This window comes from Balaenoptera acutorostrata, chromosome 3 (genome assembly GCF_949987535.1).
Source record: "Balaenoptera acutorostrata chromosome 3, mBalAcu1.1, whole genome shotgun sequence".
In the NCBI taxonomy this organism is placed as follows: Eukaryota; Metazoa; Chordata; class Mammalia; order Artiodactyla; family Balaenopteridae; genus Balaenoptera; species Balaenoptera acutorostrata.
Window position 1 is genome coordinate 114,410,703 of NC_080066.1, and position 12,130 is coordinate 114,422,832.

Consider the following 12,130-nt stretch of genomic DNA (forward strand, 5'->3'; position numbering starts at 1 on the left):
ATAAAGCAAAGCATAGGCACATAACAATACACTTGCTTGGCCAGAAGAACATACCACTTCATAAATGAAGGAAATAATTAAGACAGCCGATTTCTGCTATATATTTTGAATTAGAAGCAAACTATCTTTTAACAGTGGATATCTATAGCTGAATTTTGTACCAAAGACATATTCTAAATGTCATGCTTTTGAACTATTTCTCAGCCAACAGGTGTGAGATTTTTTTCTTGAAATTCAAACCATTTTGACAGCATCCTATTTTTAGAATGCCTTCCTCTTTTAAAAGGCAAAACAACATCCAAAAGCAATTAGAAAAACATCTTGAGAGAAGGCAGTGTTCTTGTTATACCATAATAATAATGGGCTGAATAAGAAAATGTAATGCTGTTAAATTTATAGTTCACAGTGTTTTTATTAATTTTATTTTTTAAAATTTTATTTATTTTTGGCTGCGTTGGGTCTTTGTTGCCGCACACGGGCTTTCTCTAGTTGCGGCGAGTGGGGGCTACTCTTCGTTGTGGTGCACAGGCTTCTCATTGCGGTGGCTTCTCCTGTTGTGGAGCACGGGCTCTAGGTGTGCGGGCTTCAGTAGTTGTGGCACATGGGCTCTGTAGTTGTGGCTTGCGGGCTCTAGAGCGCAGGCTCAGTAGTTGTGGTGCACGTGCTTAGTTGCTCCGTGGCATGTGGGATCTTTCCGGACCAGGGCTTGAACCCGTGTCCCCTGCATTGGCAGGCGGATTCTTAACTACTGCGCCACCAGGGAAGTCCTATATAGTGTTTTTATTTTATGGTTATGAAACATATTTAATATATTTACTTTTAGCAACCTCATCATGCTACAGGATAAAAATTGTGCCTTATGAAAGTTTCCTTACATCTGCAATACATGCCATGGCCAGTTGCAGTACACAAGGACATTATTGTGTTCAAATAGCATGCTATTTTGATCTATTTCAAAGAGCCCTGGACTGGAAGTCAGGAACCTGAGTTTTAATTCCTGCTAATATAATCTTCCTGAACTGTAGTTTCCTCCACAGTAAAACAAAAGGGTTAAAATAACTGATTTCTGTTTCCTTTTATCTCTAATATTTTATGCCTCACTTAAAGGGTTCTCCCTATCTTTCAGTTGTTCAGCTTTGTCATTTTTCCAAAATGATATTACATTAGAATATTTTAAATTTGCTTAATGCCCTCATATAGTTGAAAACATATTTTAGTTTATACACCATTTAAATTTCACACTTGTGTGTTTTATTAGCTTGTGTTTCACAGTACTCTTGGTGGTTAACCTATAGTCGATACATAAGGTTTCACTTAAACTAACAAATTACTGTCTTTCACAACAAACTTAAAATTTTTTTTCCAGTTTTATTGAGAAATAATTGACATACATCTCTGTATTAGTTTAAGACATAGAACATGATGGTTTGATTTGTATATATTGTGAAATAATCACTACAGTAGATTCAGCTAACATCCGTCTTCTCATATAGATACAATAAAAAAAGAAGAAAGGAAAAAAATTTCCTCCTTGTGATGAGAACTCCTAGGGTTTACTCTCTTAACTTTCCTATATATCATACAGCATTGTTGGCTGTAGTCGTCATGTTGTACATCACATCCCTGGTACTTCTTTGTCTAATAACCGGACGTTTGTACCTTTTGACCACCTTCCTCCAATTCCCTCTCTTCTTACTCCCCTCACAACAAACTTTTAAACAGTTCCCTTATCTTGTAAATTCAAATATTTTCTATTTATTCTTTCTCCCTTTTAGCCATAACATGCATTTTCTGTTAATGAGTTGAGTGAAATATTTGGTGCTCCTCTACCCTTTCTATTGGGTGTGGCATTTCTTTAGAAACTCACATTGCTGCTCCAGACTTTCCCCCCAAATACCTGTGTGTGTGCTTGTATAAGATCAAGCTATATGGAATTCCCATTTTTGTATGTCAAAAATGGCCAACTATTTGCAGTTTCATGTGGTTCAACCTAATAATTTGTTAATTATCATAACAATATGTTTACTATTTTTATAATGCAGTGATGAAGTCAGTCCCTAAATGAGTTAGGGAAGTAGCGCAAAGAGCACACAGGGGCTTTAATGAAAGACAGATCCGGGATTGAATTCTGCTTTTCTGCTACCAACAATGTGCCTTGGGCAAGTTGCTCAACTTTGCTGAGCTTCCATTTCATTTGTAAAATGGAAATGCTGATGCCTGCCTCATGGGCTTGCTGAGCAGAATGCTCATGGCTCCTAGAATGGTGCCTGATACGTGCTTCAAACTCAGTAATGGTCATGATGTTGTTACTAGTAACCATCGTGTACTCCCTCAATGATAAATCTCTAAATGTTTAGCTAGAAAAACAAACAAATTGACCTAAATAGATTAGATGAGAAATGGTTACAAGAAGGAGCAGATTCCTGGGAAGAAGAGTCCTATCTTCTAGGGCCATGTAGACGTTTAACAAGATTCGCAAGGGACATTTTAGGGGAGAATGGGAAGGTTGTCTTTCATGTCATCCTCAAATAACTATTTCTGGAGCAATAATGCCATAATTCATCTGGCATCTGCAAATTTACTTCAAATGTTTTCCTTTTTATATTTTGTTTTTTGAGAGTAACAGTAACAACGTTCTCTTATGAAAACTATGGACTGTAAAATTGTATTTATTTATAACAAATAGCTTTAAAGTTTTATTTGTAAAATTCTTTGAGCCAAAAAAAGTCACAGAGGTTAAATGTTCACTAGTATTACATATGTTTTAATGCCTACTAGGTAAGCGAGTTTAATGTTTTATTTAGCCTAAAACAACTCCCATGAGACCGTGAGTCTGGTCCCAGACCAGAAGGGACAATCTTTAACTCTCCTCCTTTCCTCTGAATGATCCTGTGCTTGTCGATGGCTTCTCTGTAGCCATGTGCTGATGACTCATGAATTCAGATTTTTACCCTCTGATTATTTTCCCTGAGATTCAGACTTATATTTCTCCTGCCTTCTCTTTGTGTTCTCCCAAATCTTCCTTGAGTACCTTCACTCTGCACATCTAAAATCTCCTTCTCTTCCGCATTCCAAACTTGTTCCTCTTTCTGAACTCCCTGTCTGGAGTAAAGCCTTGTCTTCAATCCCATCCCTCAGGGCAGAGACTGGGTGTCATCCTTAGCCTTCTGTTTCACCTCTCCCCTCACCCAAGTTCTGCTGAGTCACCAAGTCCTGCTGAGTCACCAAGTCCTGTAGAGTTTCTAACTCTCTGGGATTTGGTGAAAATGAGCTTAGGGTCACCCCAAATAATTTTTTATTGTCTAATAGACTTAGGTCATGTTTCCCCACCTCCTGGCTTCGCCTATTCTAAACTATCGACCTGATATTTTTAGACTTTCTTTCATGGAAGGCCCTTCCATCCCCATGACCTTTCTAGCTGTGCTCTGAACCTTTTCCAGCTCTGTGAAAGCCTGTGTCCAGGACAACCTCAGGTATCCAGTGTGGCTGGTGTGCTGTGGTGAAGAGGGGGAGAAAATGCACAGTGTGAGCACTGGATGGGGCCCCTAACAAATAAGAAATGTGTTATCCTAGATGGAAAAAGTGTGGGGTTTTTTTTTCACTTTGAAATAAAAATTTGTCTGATCAGAGAGTTCCAAAAGTTGATACATAAAGTTACTACATCCCGACTCAAGAGGATTACACACTGTTGACTTCAGCACCAGAATGTATTTCTTTTTTGTAGGCGTGATTCTCATTTGTCTTTTGAATTAATTCCAGTGGACAGGAGCCAGTTTTTTTTTTATTTTATTTTTTTCTTATTAGTCATCCATTTTATACACATCGGTGTATACATGTCAATCCCAATCTCCCAGTTCATCCCACCACCACCACCACCACCCGCCACTTTCCCCCCTTGGTGTCCATATGTTTGTTCTCTACTTCCATGTCTCGATTTCTGCTTCACTTCACTCTGTATGACAGTCTCTAGATGCATCCACATCTCTACAAATGATCCAATTTCGTTCCTTTTTATGGCTGAGTGATATTCCATTGTATATATGTACCACATCTTCTTTATCCATTCGTCTGTTGATGGGCATTTAGGTTGCTTCTGTGTCCTGGCTATTGTAAATAGTGCTGCAGTGAACATTGGGGTGCATGTGTCTTTTTGAATTATGGTTTTCTCTGGGTATATGCCCAGTAGTGGGATTGCTGGGTCATATGGTAATTCTATTTTTAGTTCTTTAAGGAACCTCCATACTGTTCTCCATAGTGGCTGTATCAATTTACATTCCCACCAAAGTGCAAGAGGGTTTCCTTTTCTCCACCCCCTCCAGGAGCCAGTTTTAACTCTGTGGCTCACAACACTGGCATTGTTCACAGTAATATTCACAAGAGAGCAAATCAGCAACCATTTTTCCCATTGAAGACAACTAGTTCCCATGAGAAAGGCAGGTGGCATGTTGGTGAGCTGTGCTTGGGGTCAGTTAGATCTTCTGAGTTCAGATCCCAGTCACATACTAGCTCTGTGCCTAAGGGAAGTTGTCCTTCTGGGCTCTGCTTTTCTTCATAGTACCTGCCTTGTCAAGTATTGTATAGTTTAGGCACAATGTGTAGTTTAGGCACAAAGCACCTAGCACAGTGCCTGAGATACTGAAAACTCTCAGGAGTGGTTAGTGGAGGCTGGAGCTATTCATAATGTAAAAGCATGACTAACTGGTGGCCAGCCTTGCTGCCTGACCTTGTTTTAGGAGAATTTCTGTTCCAATCCCAGACCTGTGAGATTTCAGTGGTCAAAGGAGTCTTGTATCAGCATCTTATCCAACTACCCTGCTTCTTCCCTAAATTGGACAGGAACAACCATATCATATGACTGATATTTATACAGATCTTCCTCAACTTATGATGGGGTTACCCATTGTAAGTTGAAAATATTGTAAATCAAAAAAGCATTTAATACATATAACCTACTGAACATCATAGCTTGGCCTAGCCTACCTTAAATGTGCTCAGAATACTTACATTAGCCTACAGTTGGGCAAAATCTTCTAACACAAAGCCCATTTTATAATCAAGTATTGAATATCTCATGTAATTTATTGAATACCGTACTGAAAGTGAAAAACAGAATGGTTGACTGAGTATAGAATGGTTTTAAGTTTATCAGTTGTTTATCCTCTTGATGGTGTGGATGACAAAGCTGCCACTGCTCACCATCAGAGAGAGTGTCATACTTCATATCACTAGCCCAGGAAAAGATCAAAATTCAAAATTTGTTGTATAGTTTCTACTGAATACGTATGCTTTTGCACCATTATAAAGTTGAAAAGTCATAAGTTGAACCATCATAAGTTGGGGACGGTCTGTATATCAAATTTTATTTTCCTTATGCTTCCTTTCTACACTAATTTTGGGAAAATGTTTCCATAGAAAATTGTTTTGGGCCCAGTGAATAATAACATTTACCGTTAAACTCTCATAATCTTGTCAAGGGAAATTCCACACTTTAAAATGTGCATTTACTTCTCTAATATAGATTCAGTTCACACAATCTGTTGCACCCTCAGGTATTAAAATACTCTAAATACTCAATATTAAATGTTGATTTCACATTTTTCCCACAGACGTTGAATAAGTAAGCAGACACAAAGGTTACGCATCCACTCTCAGGGGACACGATTGCTGGTTTTCCCAGCACAGGTAAAGCTTTGCCTTGGAAATGATTATGTGATTTAGCAGTGAGGGGTTAATATTCCTTACACTGTCAGATGTGGTGTAGGCTGGAGCCTCTCAGCTTGAGTTGCCTCCATCACTGAGCTCCAGACATGTCTGGGCATGTCCGCTGAATGTCTGCCCTATGTTGCTGATGAGTTAGTGGTCTGTTCCATCAGTGGACAGAGTGTATTGGCACTAGGGTCAGAAGAGATCTCTGAAGAGAACTCATCCTAAGAGAAATGGAGTCTGCCATGATAAGCTCTAATTTCCAAAGGGTGAAGTGACTCTGAGCCCAGTTTGAGGTGGGACACAAGTTATCCTCTCTTGGTCACTCCCTGGACTCAGGGCTGAGACCTGTAAAAACTGGGGAGGGGCAAGTGTAGTGTACATAAGAGCTATTCAACTAAAGAATCTGTACCTGATTTGAGCACAAGACCACTGCTTCAGCAGCCTTAGGCAGAGTATATTGTGCAAGAGGGAGAAAGGTGTGTTCCCATCTATCTACAGATGCTCTAACCAGAGGTTTCCAAATTCTTTTGATTGACAGCCTTATGTGTTAAAAAATGTCTAAGCCCTCACTTGTATTAATATATTATATATTTTATAAAACATACACAAAAGTAAAAATTAAAAAGCATGAAACAAAAATTAAGCAGAAATCTTAAATTTTCTTCACATTCCCAAAGCTTTGCCTTGCATCTCCCATGGGGCGAGCCCCCAACCTGTAGATTATTGCCCAGAGCATCAGTGAGAGGGGCCTGCTAGTGCCTGGAAATATCAGCTCTTCCTGGCAAAGGTGCCCATGCTGTAATGAGTGTGCACACACATTTCATGCTGAAACATCATGAAATTCTACCCAGTGCTCTTTTTTCAGGGAACTAGACGCTGGTGAGGCAGGTAAGAGAAAGAAACTGGTAAATGTAAGACATTACCAATAATGTGACTCCATCTGTACCCCCGAGCTGGCCAGCCCTGGGGGATCTTGGGTTGTACAAATCAAAAACATTTCTGAGACAGTATGTTTGTACTGGATTTTAGAGTTTACAGTCAGCTTTTTACACGTAGCTCCTCAACAACTCTGTAGGATATGAAGGATGGAAATTGAGAATTTCCTTAAACCAATTTGATCACACCCAATTCTCAGGTTCTTTTTGGAAATCATAGTAGCTACCTAAGAAGTTTGAACTGATAATTAACTACTCTTCCACAACCTTTACCAAGTTGTAATGAATGCAAGCCGCAGACCAAAATTTACCACGCATACCGGTATTTATTAGACAAACATTTATTAGCAAAGTAGGCACAAAATATTTCCTACAATCCGTTTGATAGGATTAATGAAGTTCTAGATCTGTTTCCTTTTAGGTGCTCCAACTGTATAGTAAAAGCTTTACTTGAGGTAGGATTCTGTGCCCTTCAGTAAGCATCACACAGTCAGAAATTCTTCTGAACCAGTGGTTGAAGACAAAGACAGATTAGGGATTGAGCCTCAGACAACATCACTAAGGGGTACATCTGAGGATTCTTATTCTTTTCTTCTCAAAAGTGTTTCTACAGTATTTTAACTAACTCACATGTCTTGAATACCTTTAGTTTTTCCAAGGAAAATCCATTTCTAACTTTCAGCTTTCTAAATGACAAAGCAGTGATTATTGATTGAGGTAGGAGTGAGGCTACCCCCTTTTTGATATAATGCTGGCTGGCACATTCCCCCCACCCACGACTATATTTACCAGATATTACTTTAGCTGACTACGTCTAGAAATGAAGCTTAAATTAATTGTCATATGTATATCACACAGATTATACTGAAGTATTTTAAAGTAAATTATAGATTTTGTTAACACTGGGTTACCATCTTACGTTGAAGCTTATAGTCTATGATTTGCTTGAAGTCTCTTTGCTGGTGAGGGGTGGGTCAGAAACTGAACCCAGGTGTAGATGATTCTCAATCCCGCTCTCTCTTTGTAATACCAATGCATCTGACTGTATGCACTTCCAGTGCTGGCCTCCTGGGATTGAAGCCTTCTGCCCCTTGGCTACTTTTCAGTAAAGTCTAAAGTTTAGTTAATAGTAATAACCCAATGTTAGAAAGTAAGGAATTGCTTCTTCTGCTGACCTGGTCCCTCCTGTACTTCTTCCTGAGGAGGGGAAAGATAATCCCCACCAGAATTATGAGGCGTTGCTTCCATGCCCAAAAGGTGGCTTTGGTTGCTCTGTCTTATAACTCTTTTCCTCAAGGATATTGGGATATGTTTTCCGGGGCCTGGAGGACATTTGTGTGAAGCCACATGGTGCCTGAGGGCCATGACCCAAGGGCAGGGGCTGCTCTGGACAGTGAGATAGAGATGGACCGAGCAGGTTAAGGACCTGGAAGAGACAGCTGGGTGGGATCACGTTGGGAGCAAAAGCAAGAAGTTCAAGGTAGGCCAGACCAGAAATATTCTAGACAGGAGCCAGGGGATTTTACAGGTTGCAGCCTATGGTAGGGATCAATTAGCCTTGCTCAGAAGAATATAGACCTGGGTTAGACCAAGAAAAAAAAAAAGTTAGTACATTCTGAGATACCAAGAGCAAAAAGCAGTTATCCAAAAGCTAACAGAAACCCAGAATGTTTAGGAAGAAGATTGTGGATGCTGAAAAACTGAGAAGAGTTTTGTCATGTTGGGAAACTTCTGCTTCCTTTTATCTCCTAGCATTCCTCCTGCAATGCTTTTACCCTGCACTCTGTGAGGCTTCTGATATATCCTAAAGCAGGGTGAATTTTCTACAGTACTTCCCACCCAGCAACTCAGCAGGGCCCAGGTAGTGCCCTGAAAGATGTGAGTGACTCTATATTTTTTTTTTTTTTTTTTTTTTAAAGTTTTTTTTTTTTTTTTTTAAAGGATTTTCTTTTCTTTTTTATTTATTTATTTATTTATTTATTTATTTATTTATTTATCTATTTTTGGCTGTGTTGGGTCTTCGGTTCGTGTGAGGGCTTTCTCCAGTTGCGGCAAGCGGGGGCCACTCTTCATCGCGGTGCGGGGACCGCTCTTCATCGCGGTGCGCGGGCCTTTCTCTATCGCGGCCCCTCCCGTCGCGGGGCACAGGCTCTAGACGCGCAGGCTCAGCAATTGTGGCTCACGGGCCCAGCCGCTCCGCGGCATGTGGGATCCTCCCAGACCAGGGCTCGAACACGTGTCCCCTGCATTAGCAGGCAGATTCTCAACCACTGCGCCACCAGGGAAGCCCCTATATTTTTTAATCATTCCTATTCCTGTGTCCTGAGCCTGCCCATTGGTCCCAGGGTCCTGCCATAGATCCTCCCAGGATCTGTGTCTCCCAGGACACCCCTCTGATTCTCATGACCAGAGGATCCCTAGTGGCCACTCTAACTGGCCAGAGTACTTAAGGTAGAGGTCCCCTTTAAGTCACCCCCTTAGAACTCTTGCTATTTGTTATTTAATTCATAAAAGGGACTCTCTAGTACCTATTGCTCAATAAGAATGATGGCATTTGTGGTTTGACACAACAGGAATTGTTTGAAGGGATTTTTACAGATCTATTGGACAATAGCCATTTCCATTCCAATGACATTGCAGTATTTCTAAACAAAAGTTATTTGGGGCAGGAATTCAGAACTGCACTCCATAGATCCAAAGTGAGTTTGACTTGTATATGGGAGTGATTCTTTTTTAAATGCCCTTGAAATGTTTCATTTAAACTTAACAATTAAGGAACATCTTTTTCCACAGAAGTCTTTCGATTTTATGGCTCTGTGTAGATGCTAGGATAGGAAAGAAAAAATGTCTTATGGTCAAAGAATGTAGAATCCTGGGCCAGGGGTGGAGGAGTGTCTATTTCTTGGCCTTATGTGTTCCTGAGCCTCAGAAATATAGAAAGATTGGTAGGCCTATTGGGGCTTGATATAATGACTAATGGGATATAATTTTGGTTTAGGATTTGGAAGTTCCAAATTTATTAAAAATGTACATAATAGTAATAATAATAATAACAATGACAATAATGGCTTTCTTCTGTTTATTGGGTGCTAATTATGTGTCAGGCTCTATGTTAAGAAGTGCTTCACATATGCTAACTTATTAAATCTTCAACAAATTTATTAAAAGGTAGTTGAAGGGACACATTCAGTGCCCAGACCTTGGTTTCTGAACACCCTTCTTCAATAAAAGGAATAATTTTCTAAGGCTAGGACAGGGAAAAGTTTAAGATGAGTGTGAACATCATGTAGTGTGAGAGAGTAAGGAAGTGCTCACAAAACAAAAGCAAAAGGATGGGGCATGTCAAAGGGACACAGGAGTCAAGCTGCAAGAGCTTCTTTTTTTTGGTCGAGCTGCACAGCTTGCAGGATCTTAGGTCCCTGATCAGGGGTTGAACCGGGGCCCCTGGCAGTGAAAGCACTGAGTCCTAACCACCGGACCATCAGGGAATTCCCGAAAGAGCTTCTAATAGCCAAATTTGGAACACACTGAGCAATAAAATAAATAAATCAGATAGTATTGAGTTATAATCCAAAGTATAAAATAAATATACATGAATGTATGTTAGTATAAATAAATGATTGAATAAATAAATGTGAAAAGAGGCAAGTCTTCCTTACTGAAGAATTCAAAATAATGTACATTAGTACTCCTATCTCTAGAAGTAAGAGCTTAACCCACCCCCCCACCCCCCCCCCCCACTTAGGGTGGCCTAGACTTGATGGCTCACTTCCAAGGAACAGAGTACAGAAAAAGAAAAAAATATGCAGTAAATTTACAGGGGAGAAGTCTGGCAAACACCACTATAGGCAAGTGATGAAGTAACCTTTGCTAGTGATATCATGCCGAAGTCATGTACCCCTGATACTGATGTGATGATAAGGGCACTTCATCTCCATGATAGTCTATCCAAAAACCCATAACCCCATTCTAATCATGAGAGAAACATCAGACAACCCAGATTGGGGGACATTCTACAGAACAGCTGGCCTGTCTTCCTCAAGACTGTCAAGGTCATGAAAAACAAGGAAAGCCTAAGAAACTGTTACAGACCAGAGGAGACCAAGGAGATATGACAACTAAATGCAATGTGGTACTCTAGATTGGGTCCTGGAACAGAAGAGGACATTAACAGAAAAACTGGTGAAATCCAAATAAAGTCTGGATTTTAATTAATAGTAATGTACCAAGATCAGCTTTATAGTTTTCACACACGTACCTTGATAATGTAAGATGTTAAGAAAGGAGGAAACAGTGTGTGGTTGTTGTGGGAACTCTCTGTACTATCTTTGCAGCTTTTCTGTAAATCTAAAATTTTTCCAAAATAAAAAGTTTACTAAGATAGATAAATGAATGAATAAATAGGTGAATAAATAGTCAAAAGTTTAAAGAAATGCAGGCTTATTTTTTAAAAAAATCAGAGTACTGTAGAAAATGAAAAGTAAAAATTCCTCTCCTCTCTGAGTAGGAACTCCAAGCCCACCCCGTTGCAATCCCAGAGGTAAATTAGTTTAACAATTTGGTATAAATTTTTCCAGATGTCTGCTATGATCTATATGTGTGTACTTTAAAAATGTGTAACTGGAATCTTGCTTTTCATTCTGTCCCATGATTGATTTTTTCTCTACTAAATACAAAACCATGGAATTAGCTTCAAGACAGAATGTAATGATTTTCCAGGTGACTTTTAAATATTCATGAGAGTATTGCTTCCACAGAGGCATTAGCTATCGAGTCTACATCTTACCTAATTTTTAAGCCTTTTAGGTGTACTTCTTGTAGATATCTTAGGCCTTTCTAAATTTTAGTCATATTACCCAAGATTATTACCTGCTCTGCTCTAAAAAATAGTATTTGGTAATCATGGACTTTTAAGAAACAAAGACTAAGAAAATAAAGTTATTAATGATTAAAAAAATAGAAATAGGAAAGATGTTGCTAGTTGACCACATTTATGTCATAACTGTAGATGGATGCTAACTGAAGTTATTAATGATAGAAACTGAATATATTTCTGTATATGTGTGTGTGTGTGTGTATGTATATGTGTGTGTATAATTTTAAAGCATTACTTTACTGCTACCTCAGGTAGGATAAGAATAATAATCTCTGAGCTTAGAGCCAGAGAAATTACTGATCTGAATAAGATTTTCTGTATTTTTAGCTTTCTTTTTAACACAGCCAGAGCTGGGACTTGAGCATGGTTCTGTCTTAGCATCTTGCTGCTCTGCCTCCACCCCCACTGGGTAGACTTGCTGTAGAAGCTGTAGAGGGTTACACAGCCATGGGCAGTGGTTCCTGTGCAACCTTGGGGAACTGTGTGTGTGTGTGTGCGTGGTATAGGGGTGTCTTCAGCATGCTCCTCAGGCCTTTTCTCCTATCATATGTCTGTCCCATTTCCAGCCCACATTGTAACAGTCCTTCACTGGTCAGCCTCACTGTGCCATTCC

At 39.5% G+C, this 12,130-nt stretch overlaps 1 protein-coding gene across 8 annotated transcripts in view; it reads left to right on the forward strand.

The window, feature by feature from the left end:
• Positions 1 to 12,130, forward strand: part of AKAP6 (A-kinase anchoring protein 6) — a 583,878-nt gene that overhangs the window by 114,291 nt on the left and 457,457 nt on the right. The window lies entirely within an intron of this gene.